The sequence below is a fragment of the Macaca mulatta genome, chromosome 6 (assembly GCF_049350105.2).
Source record: "Macaca mulatta isolate MMU2019108-1 chromosome 6, T2T-MMU8v2.0, whole genome shotgun sequence".
Lineage (NCBI taxonomy): Eukaryota > Metazoa > Chordata > Mammalia > Primates > Cercopithecidae > Macaca > Macaca mulatta.
The window spans coordinates 98,282,238-98,293,032 of NC_133411.1; positions in this window are offsets into that span (position 1 = coordinate 98,282,238).

Genomic DNA, 10,795 nt, shown 5'->3' on the forward strand with positions numbered 1-10,795 from the left:
CAAATAATTTGAAAAAATTTAATCATCTTCAAAATGGAAGACCTCTTTTTTAATTCAAAAAATTTCTTTTCTCTAATTGGTAAAGTGCAAATGAGGTAGAAAGATAAGTTTTATCATTTTTAAATGCACCATTTTTTTCTAAAAAAATAAAAGTGGTAACTCATCATTTTAGAAAATACAGAGAGGTAAGTAAATAAAACCAAAAATATGGGGGTTAAGGACAGACATAATCCCATTACTCAGAAATAACCAAAGATATTGGTCAGGCATATGAAAATGTACTCAACATCATTGGTATTAGAGAAGTTCAAATCAACACCACAATGAGATGTCATCTCCCCCCATTTAAAATGGCTTTCATCCAAAAGACAGGCGATAATAAATGCTGGAGAGGATGTGGAGAATAGGGAACCCGCGTATATTGTTAGCGGGAATGAAAATTAGTACGACCACTAAAGAGGATAGTTTCGAGATTCCTCAAAAAATTAGAGCTACCATATGATCTAACAGTCTCACTGCTGGGTATATACTTGAAAGAATGAAACTCAATATATCAAAGAGATATCTTTACTCTCATATTTATTGCAGCACTGTTCACAATGGTCATTATTTGGAAGCTACCTGTGTCCGTCAACAGAGGAATGGATAAAGAAAATGTGGTACATATACACAATGGAGTAGTATTCAGCCATAAAAAAGAAGGAGATCCTGTCATTAGCAAAAGCATGGATGGAGCTGGAGGTTATTATGTTAAGTGAAATAAATCAGGCAAAGAAACACAAACTTCACATGTTCTCACTTATTTGTGGGGGCTAAAAAAAATCAAAACAGTTGAACTCCTGGAGATAAAGAATAGAATGATGGTTACCAGAGGCTGGGGAGGGTAGTTGGGGCTCAGGGAGAAGTGGGGATGGTAAATGGCATCAAAAAATAGTTAGAAAGAATGAATAAGATGTAGCATTTGACAGAACAACAGGATGACTATAGTTAATAATAATTTAATTGTACATTTAAAAATAACTGAAAGAGTACAATTAGATTGTAATACGAAGGATAAATGTTTGAGGGTACGGATATCCCATTTTCCAAAACGTGATGAGTATGCATTGCATGCCTATATCAAAGTATCTTTTCATGTACCCCATAAATATAGACATCTACAATGTACCCACAAAAATTAAAAGTATAAAAAAATTGCTGTTGATCCCTTATAGTATGTTTTTTGTTTTATGTAAATATGATCATCTCAATTATTGTATAATATTGAATCCTGTGCTTTCCATTTAACATTATATGAAACTATATGTATTGTTAAAATTCTAAAACAGCTTTTTGTATGTGTAATTTCACATACACATTGTTATATATATGTATATATATTTTTTGTATGTATGTGGATTATTTTGTCAATATTATGCTATCGTGAGCACTTAGTATTTTTCCAGTGTTTTGCTGTTCTACATAAAAATACACTAAATGTTTTTCCAAATAAAACTTTTTCTGAACTTGGTCTCATTTTCTTATTTTAGAATATAAGGAATTTAATTCCTGCCTAAAAGGTCATGTGAGAATTGTTCAGGTTTTGATATATAAGGCTAAATTTCATATTTGGACTTTGATTTAAAACTTGATAGACTTTTGATTTTCCATCAATAGAATCATATCTCACTGAACTTCTGATTAGGAGAGTGAAAACCTTGTAAAGTTTTTCTTTCTTTTTACATGCCAGTGCCCCCGGTGTGAGCACACACAGACACATATATATTACAAAACAGAGAAGAAAATGTTTTGCATAGAAGTATCTAATGTCTTTCTTTCTTGAAGGAAATGTAAATGACAATGCTGAAATATATAGTACTTATTGGCAATGTAACCTCTTGAGTGTTAGCAGAGAAGGCAGAAAAGTTACCCCACCATCTTGTTTTTCAGATGTTCTCTAGCACCACCGTTCTTATCTTCTCAGTACCTATTCTCTTTCTTCCCTCCATACTCGCTCCTCTCATCTCCAGTCCATCACCATTACCACACTGGCTTTGAAACATCGCTAAAGCATTTTTAAGGAATACAATTCAAAATGGTACAATAATTTACATCATCTACATTAACATAATGAGTCTTTTTTTTGGTAATCTATTTTATTAGATCTTTGTGAAAGTTAAACTAGATAACCCACATTAAATATTTGATAGAGTGCCTTATGAATGTTCAACAAAGCATTACGTTTCATTTCTCCTCATGTTATTAATAAACTGACAGAGCAGTGATGTAACACTAGAAAGCTTATAAGGTGTCTATAATTAATGTCCAATATGTATTAAAAGTAAGTACACTAGCTGGGTAAAAAAAAAAAAAAATCCAAAAGTTTGGGAAAATCTTCCTCAGGGAGGCAAGTGCTATCACTAAACACATAGCTATCTAGGGACATGCATCCATTCCTTTTCTGCTAACATTTTGGAGAATTTTCTGGGATAGACATGACTACAAGAGTTTTCAGAGGTTATAATATTTTTAGTGTTTGGAATCAAACAAAAAAAGTAGAATTTAAGATAGATTGTTGTCCCTGTACTTCTATTTTTCGGTCTTTGTTAAGACAATATGTTTTATGTATAACTTAGTGGCACCAGTATGAACTAAGTGCCAAATACTTTGGAAGTGTTAAACTTATAAATATTGGGATTTATTTAAAATATAAAACTGATTTAATTGTACTCATATTTTAATGACACATGTATTTTTGAGTATTTCAAAACAATCCATTTAAACAGTGCTATCCCCTCACCTTTAAAAAGACAGCATTGGATGGCAAGTCTTTAAGAAAACTTAATTTCTCCGTCGTGATATTAGTAACATCTATACCAAATTTACAATATTTCTTTCTCCATTAATCATATAGAAAGACAATCAACAGGCTATTTTAAAAATGTTGTAAGAAAATTATTACTGGCATCAAACCCTATATTGTCACATATTATACCCTCACCTTCAGACAATGGAAATGTAAATAAAAGTAGATTGGGTTCATGTACTAATATTCTGAATAAAATTAAATCCTACCAATTAAAGACAACAGAATAAAATATTTTGAATATTTCAGCAGATATATTTGAAAAATATTCTACCCCTAACAAAATTAGTTTGCACTACTAACACAAATTATTATAAGCCAGATCAGGCTGATCTCTCCTGCTAATGCTTCACAGAATTACGCTTTTTATAACCAAGGAAATGGGGTGTGCACTCTAAAAGTCTCTACATAATCATCTCCCTTCAGAACAAGCCCAGAGTTTTGAATCTTGAGGAATACAAAGCACAAACTATCATTTACAGATTCTAGGGCAGATGGATAAGGCTAATTTTTTGGCCTTTGTCTTAAACACATGATGTGTCTCTTTTTTCTTAAATACATATGAGTATACTCTCACAGGTATGTATTAAAGTAAATTTTATTTGGTTTATATGTACTTTTTAAAACATGTCTCCTCTGACCACAGTGATTCTAGTCTTCCCTACATACTTCTTTGGTGGGCCCCCAGAATCTTCTCTCCATTTTCCTGTCCTTCTTCCTTATGCACACCCCATTCCAGAATAAGAATATAAGTGCTATTTCAATCAATATTTGTTTCCTTACCAGCAATTAACCTTCAAGGGAACAATTATGATTGCTTCACTTTTGTCATCTATTGGTTCTGCCCAGATGTTATTCTAATTATTTCCCCAAAAAAGAACCCTACATACAATATATTCTACCCTCAAGGAATAAACACTTGAAAAAGAAAAAAAACCTTGTATGTATAATTGTATCGGGAGTTTCTTCCTTCCAGTGGGTTCGTGGTCTCGGTGACTTCAAGAATGAAGCTGCAGACCTCGGCGGTGAGTGTTACAGCTCTTAAGGGTGGTGCATCTGGAGTTTGTTCCTTCAGATGTGTCTGGAGTTTTTTCCTTCCAGTGGGTTCGTGGTCTCGCTGACTTCAAGAATGAAGCCGCCGACCTTCGCAGTGAGTGTTACAGCTCTCAAAGGTGGTGCCTGGAACCAAAGAGTGAGAAGCAGCAAGATTTATGGTGAAGAGCAAAAGAACAAAAATTCCTCATCATGGAAAGACGCCCAAGCAGGTTGCTGCTACTGGCTGGGGAGGCCAGCTTTTATTCCCTTATTTGTCCCCACCCACGTCCTGCTGATTGGTCCATTTTACAGAGCACTGACTGGTCCATTTTACAGAGCATTGATTGGTCCACTTTACAAACGTCTAGCTAGCTACAGAGCACTGATTGGTGCGTTTTACAATCCTAGCTACAGAGTGCTGAGTGGCACATTTTACAAGCCTCTTGTAAGACAGAAAAGTTCTCCAAGTCCCCACCCAACTCAGAAGTCCAGCTGACTTCACCTCTCATAATGACCATAAAAATTTAAAGTGCTTTTAGTTTTTGCTTTACAGAAAATATAACTGTGTTGTTAGTCATCAAATATGTAGAGAAAAATAATCATGTATTACAATGAAATCTAATGAGAAAAACGTAATAAAAAAGCTGATATTCAGCTGCTGACCTTAAAAAATAGGATTACATTGCTTCTCAGCCTTTCGGCTAAGCTCAAGTATGAAAAATAGTATTACATATTTGGTCCCTAGTTTTGCAGTCAAGGGAATTAATTTCAGAGAAAAATATTGAGCTTCTTTTTTTTTTTTTTTTTTTAAATTTAGTTTTGAGGTTGGAAGATCATGTCACAGAACCATTTTAATACCTAAAATATTTTTGTTTACAATTTTGTTATTTTGCAACAAGTTAAAATACTAAAGAGAAAGTAAATGATATAGTAGAAATGTCTTCTGGTCCAGAGTGAATTAGGAGTTATGAAGAATAGAGATGTTGAGACAAGAGAGTTGGCCTGACTGTCTCTTGTTGAAGATTGAGAGAGGGGAAGGAGGGTTCAGTAAGGTGCATGGAGCGGGGTGATCAAAGGCACAATCACGTCAACATGGCAGATCTTTGTGATCCTGTAGCAAGAACTCTTGAGCTTAGCTAGTATAAAATAGACAAGACCAAGGACCAGATGACAATATGTCTACAGAGTCTGCTGGAGGAAATATGGCAAATTGAATTATTGCTCCCAATACCTCACTAGCTTCTCTCATAGAAGTATACATTTAAGGCCTTTAACATGTAAATTTCCAGGGCTTCTGACCAGAGTAAGAGGATTATACACCCCTCCACCCCACCACCATACATTGATTTTGGTTTGGACTTATGTCTTTCTTTGGCCAGTGTGCTCTAGGTAGAAGTGGCAGTGTGCCAGTTTTGAGCCATGACCTTAAGAGGTACTGCATGGGCCCCTCTTGCTCTTCTGGTCTCTATCATGAGAAGATCACAACCTGGGTAGCAATGACTCTCTGAATACTAAGCATATGAAAAAAACCACATCAGACCTGCAGGGAAAGTAGAGCCACCTAAGCAAAACCACAAACCTATGACCCACAACGAAAATAAATGTCTTTGTATGACATTGATATTTGGGGGAAATTTTTGCGTGTGCAAAATTATCACAGGAGAAATCTGATAATATAGGGAAGATTCAGCAGAAGGACCTTGCCATGGGATGGCTCTCCTTCCAGGGCTACAGATCAGACTCTCCAAGATCAAATGTGAGAACTGTGCTAACTCCAGCATGAGCCTAGGTGAGGCCTATCAGTAGAGGAATACTCCTTCTTCCCAAAGATACTAAGAGATCAGATTAGGCTATGTCATCAGAGTCTTCCCTTTCCAAGGCCAGCTGGGCAAAGAGTACCTATGTGGACAAAAAATATAACCTTATAAATCAGAGGGGACAGTGAACATTTTATCCAAGCGCCTGACATTTCCTTGTTTCCATAAGTTCTCAGGCATTTCTGCTACACTTAGAATTCATCTTCCAAGAAGAAAATTGAAATGAGGGGGCTGTGAAACAAATAATTATTCAAGAAAAAATAAACACTTCTTAAATAGACAATGTATATCGTCACTCAGTTTGGGCTTTAAAAATTAGCCATTTAGGCTAGGTGCAGTGGGTCATGCCTGTAATCCCAGCACTTTTGGAGGCCAAGGCTGGCAGATCATGAGGTCAGGAGTTCAAGACCAGGCTGGCCATGATGGTGAAATCCCGTCTCTGCTAAAAATACAAAAATTAGCCAGGCGTGGTTGAGCTTCTTTCTGAGCGCCTGTAATCCCAGCTGCTTGGGAGGCTGAGGCAGAGAATTGCTCAAACCTGGTAGGTGGAGGTTGCAGTGAGCCGAGATTGCGCCGCTGCACTCTAGCCTGGGTGACAGAGCGAGACTCCATCTAAAAACAAAACAAAACAAAACAAACATACAAAATTAGCCTTTTAATTCCTTGTTTGGTTGTTTGCATTCACCTGATAACTACAAATTAGGGGGTTAGGATAAAGACTAGACTGGTTCTGGGCAAAATAAAGATACTTTTCTCTATTAATCAAGAACTACATTGGATTACAACTAGTTAAAATGGTTTGTTAAGGTTTCAAGGAGGAAGTAGGATATATAAGCAGAATTATGAAAGGATAGGACAAGATAAATTGTGGTGAAAGATGAGTGGTGTGGGTCTCCATTTTGTTTCCCTCTATCCACATTTGGTGCTTCCATGTACCCTGTGGTTGTTTGTGAAGAAAGAAAATCACTCAAAGGAAACAAAGACAGTTTCACAGTTCAGTTCTTGCTTATCCAAAAAAAGTGAAGAGCATGCCAAAGGGTGTAATTTCGTTTTAACTTAAGATTTCTGTATGTTTTTAAATACTACTTTTCTAAATAGACTATTCCCATGAAGTTTAAAAGGCAAAGAAAACGCAAACATTGCAACCTTATCAATTGTTGCAAAATCACTACCGATGGAAACTTTTGTACTTAGAGTGTACTATTCTGCTGAGTAAATAAAATAATTCAGCTGTTGCTCTTATTATTTTCATTTACTTTGAATCACAGAGGATATCGATAGGCTTTTAAGTTCATAAAATGTGCACACTGATGAATATAAACGGCTATTTCTTAAAAATTGCATCTCTGGACATTTTTTTTAATCAACAAATACCTACTTATGGATTGGGTCTGGTTGTGGATCTAGTCCATAATTCCATAATTTTGGTTCTTGCATATTATTGATCCTTAGTCTGTTACTTTTTATATTTGTTATGGACTAAATGTTTGTGTTCTCCTGCAAATTCATATATTCAAATCTTAACCCCCCAATATGATGATATCAGGAGGTAGTAAGAGGAGAAGCCGGCTGGGCTTCTGGGTCCAGTGGTGATGTGGAGAACTTTTCTGTCTAGCTAACGGATTGGAAGCACACCAGTCAGCACTCTGTGTCTAGCTAAAGGATTGTAAACACACCAATCCGTGCTCTGTGTCTAGCTAAAAGTTTGTAAACGCACCAATCAGCACTTGTAAAATGGACCAATCAGCAGGACATGGGTGGGGCCAAATAAGGGAATAAAAGCTGGCCACCTGAGCCAGCAGGGGCAACCCACTTGGGTCCCCTTCCATGCTGTGGTAGCTTTGTTCTTTTGCTGTTAGCAATAAATCTTGCTGCTGCTCACTCTTTGGGTCTGCACTACCTTTATGAGCTGTAACACTCACTGCGAAGGTCTGCAGCTTCACTCCTGAAGCCAGCGAGACCACGAACCCACCGGGAGGAATGAACAATTCAGGATGCGCCGCCTTTAAGAGCTGTAACACTCACTGGGAAGGTCTGCAGCTTCATTCCTGAAGTCAGTGAGACCATGAACCCACCAGAAGGAATAAACTCTGGACACATCTGAACATCTGAAGGAACAAACTCTGGACACACCATCTTTAAGAACTGTAACACTCACTGCGAGAGTCTGCGGCTTCATTCTTGGTCAGTGAGACCGAGAATCCGGTGGAAGGAACCAGTTCCAGACACAGTAGGACCTTTTGGAGGTAATTACATCATGAGTGGAAAGCTTTTATCAATAGGATTAGTGCCCTTATAAAAAGAGATAGGAGAGAGATGATTTTTTTTTTTCTCCCGGCCATGTGAGAACAAAACGAAAAATAATTAGCCATTTCAAAGGAGGTAAAGTGTCCTCACCAGACGCTAGATCTTCTGGGGCTTTGATCTTGGACTCCCCAGCCTCCATAACCCTGAGAAGTAAATGCTGTTTAAGCTACCCAATCTGTGGTGTTTCAAGATGGCAGCCTAATCAGACCAACACAATAATCAAATAACGTATTACCTTAATATGTCACAAATATCTACCATAGGCAATTAAGTTTTTTTTTGTGTTCTTATTGATTACAAAACCAATAAAACATAAAGAAATAAATTTATTTATTTATTTATTTTTGACAAGTCTTGCTCTGTCACCCAGGCTGGAATGCAGTGGCGTGATCTAGGCTCACTGCAAGCTCCACCTCCCAGGTTCACACCATTCTCCTGCCTCAGCCTCCTGAGTAGCTGGGACTACAGGTGCCTGCCACCACACCTGGCTAATTTTTTTTTTTTTTTTTTTTTTTGTATTTTTAACAGAGACGGGGTTTCACCATGTTGGCCAGGATGATCTTGATCTCCTGACCTCGTGATCCACCCACCACGGCCTCCCGCAGTGCTGGGATTGCAGGCATAAGCCACTGTGCCCAGCCTAAAGAAATATATTTATTGACTGGATGTCAGTATGATTGATTTCTGGTCTATCTCTGCTGACTTAAAAAAGTCTCAATAGGGATTAACACACTTTTATTAAAAATGATCAATCTTAAATTTTATTCTCCTTTTAAGTGTTTAGATTTTACCTCTCCAAATGTTTTCCGCAATTCAGTGAAATATTTCTATTCAGATAGTAGTGACATTAACAGTTTGAACCAGATTAGAAATACAAGCGACGCCTCTAAGGGAGGATGTCTCAGAAGTTCTAAGATTGAGACTGTGTACATTGATTTTTAGCAAAACAATTTTACTACTTTTGTCTTTGAAAAACTTAATAGGTGAAAATCCTGCACGTTACATATAATCATTGATGTTATAGCACTACTATACATGATACTGCAGTGGTTTACAAAACTATCCCTGCAGAAAGGACCTGAAAGATAAAGCTATTTATTTTTAGTTCTTCAATAAACATTTTAAAGCAGGAGTCTTGAAAATATTAACATATTTTCTAGCTCTGGTTGCCAAGATACAATTTCTTATCAAGATTTCATTTTATTGTTTAGAATTACATTTCTAAATTAATTATTGAATACTTTGCTGGAATAGTTAAGTGACCTTTATGTCCTTTGGTCTTTGTAAAAATATTTTTTTTAGATTTCTACTGGAAAATAATGAATATAAAACACACATTTTACAATACAAAATCACCACTCCTAAGCAGTAGCATTAAGGTACGACCAATAATACAAACTTCACATAGTTCTTTCTGAAGTTAGTCTTCCTTTGAAATGCTTATGTACCATCAATCTCTGTGATCAGTTGCCGTATTTATTATATCAGCATAGTATTCTAAAACGTTCCATTTCTCTTGAAGAAATTGGCCTCCAGCCTTTCTGGTTTCCATTTACTTATTCATTTTCATGCAACAGAGACACTCCGGTGGTTCCATCTACTGGACCTTAGTTTCTCCATGAAGAAACAGAATACCCCTCCCCTGAAAAAGTCCTGTTAGATACTTCTCTGAGGGAACAGTGCTACAGGTGATAAATACGAACAGTACCCTTGTTTTGAGGTTAATGTTTCTCAAATGCATTGTTAGGTTATATTCAAAATGTTGTCACTATAGTAACATCTTTAATTTGGAGCTGATACAAAATCAAACTAAATAATGCAGAATTTTCAAAAACCATTTTAGATTTTGCCAATTGTTTTACAGAGTTGAATAAAATTTCTTGTGTTAACCTATGAAAGGCTAACAAAAGTTAGCTAGTGTAAATAACTTCATCCCTATGAGCACTAGTAGTTAAATATTCAAAACAAGTTCATGTTGTCTTATGGGTATGGTAATATCTGAAGTAAAGTGTAAAATACCGTCTGAAAATGAAAATATTTAAAAAAAAAAACCCAAACCATGAAACATCTAAATACATCAACATATCAACAACTATAATTAAAAAATAAATCAAAATTTTAATATGTGTTTTCTATCCAGGCTCTAAATTTTACTATAATAGTTTTAGTTTTCTTTGCATTCTTGTAAATAACACCCATTTTCAGTAATGTTCTTTTGGTCTATTTCCATAATATAATGTTCGTGTTTTGGAGTTACCCTGAAATAAATACCCTTCAATTCTTTTAGAAATAAATATACAAAGGGAAGTAAATGCATATGAACTCTCACACACACACAACTTACAGGTAGTAAAAGGAGTCAGAAATTCTGTCAGATGTCACAGGTTTGTTAACGGAAGAAGATGTGGGCGTTATTGTAGCTTGGCATCTAGATGGCATTCCTTTGACTATTCTTTGGTTTATTTGCACCATCATTTCACCTATTTTCTATTCATAGGGAATCTTAAATATTATTTCTATACTATTATATATTATATTATACTATTATATACTATTGGTATTCTATACTATTTCTTTCACGTATCTAATCTTAAGAAGCAGTTTAATAGTTGTATTATAAATGTCAACATCTTTAAAAATTTCAATGATTATGTATTCTGATAGATGCATTCTCGTTATTGCACATATCAAAATGAACTTAGGAAGTTTAACTTCTTTAAGATTTAGTGTTTGTGTGTGTGTGTGTGTGCATACATATGTATAAATACACACAGAGACGTTCCTGTGAAAT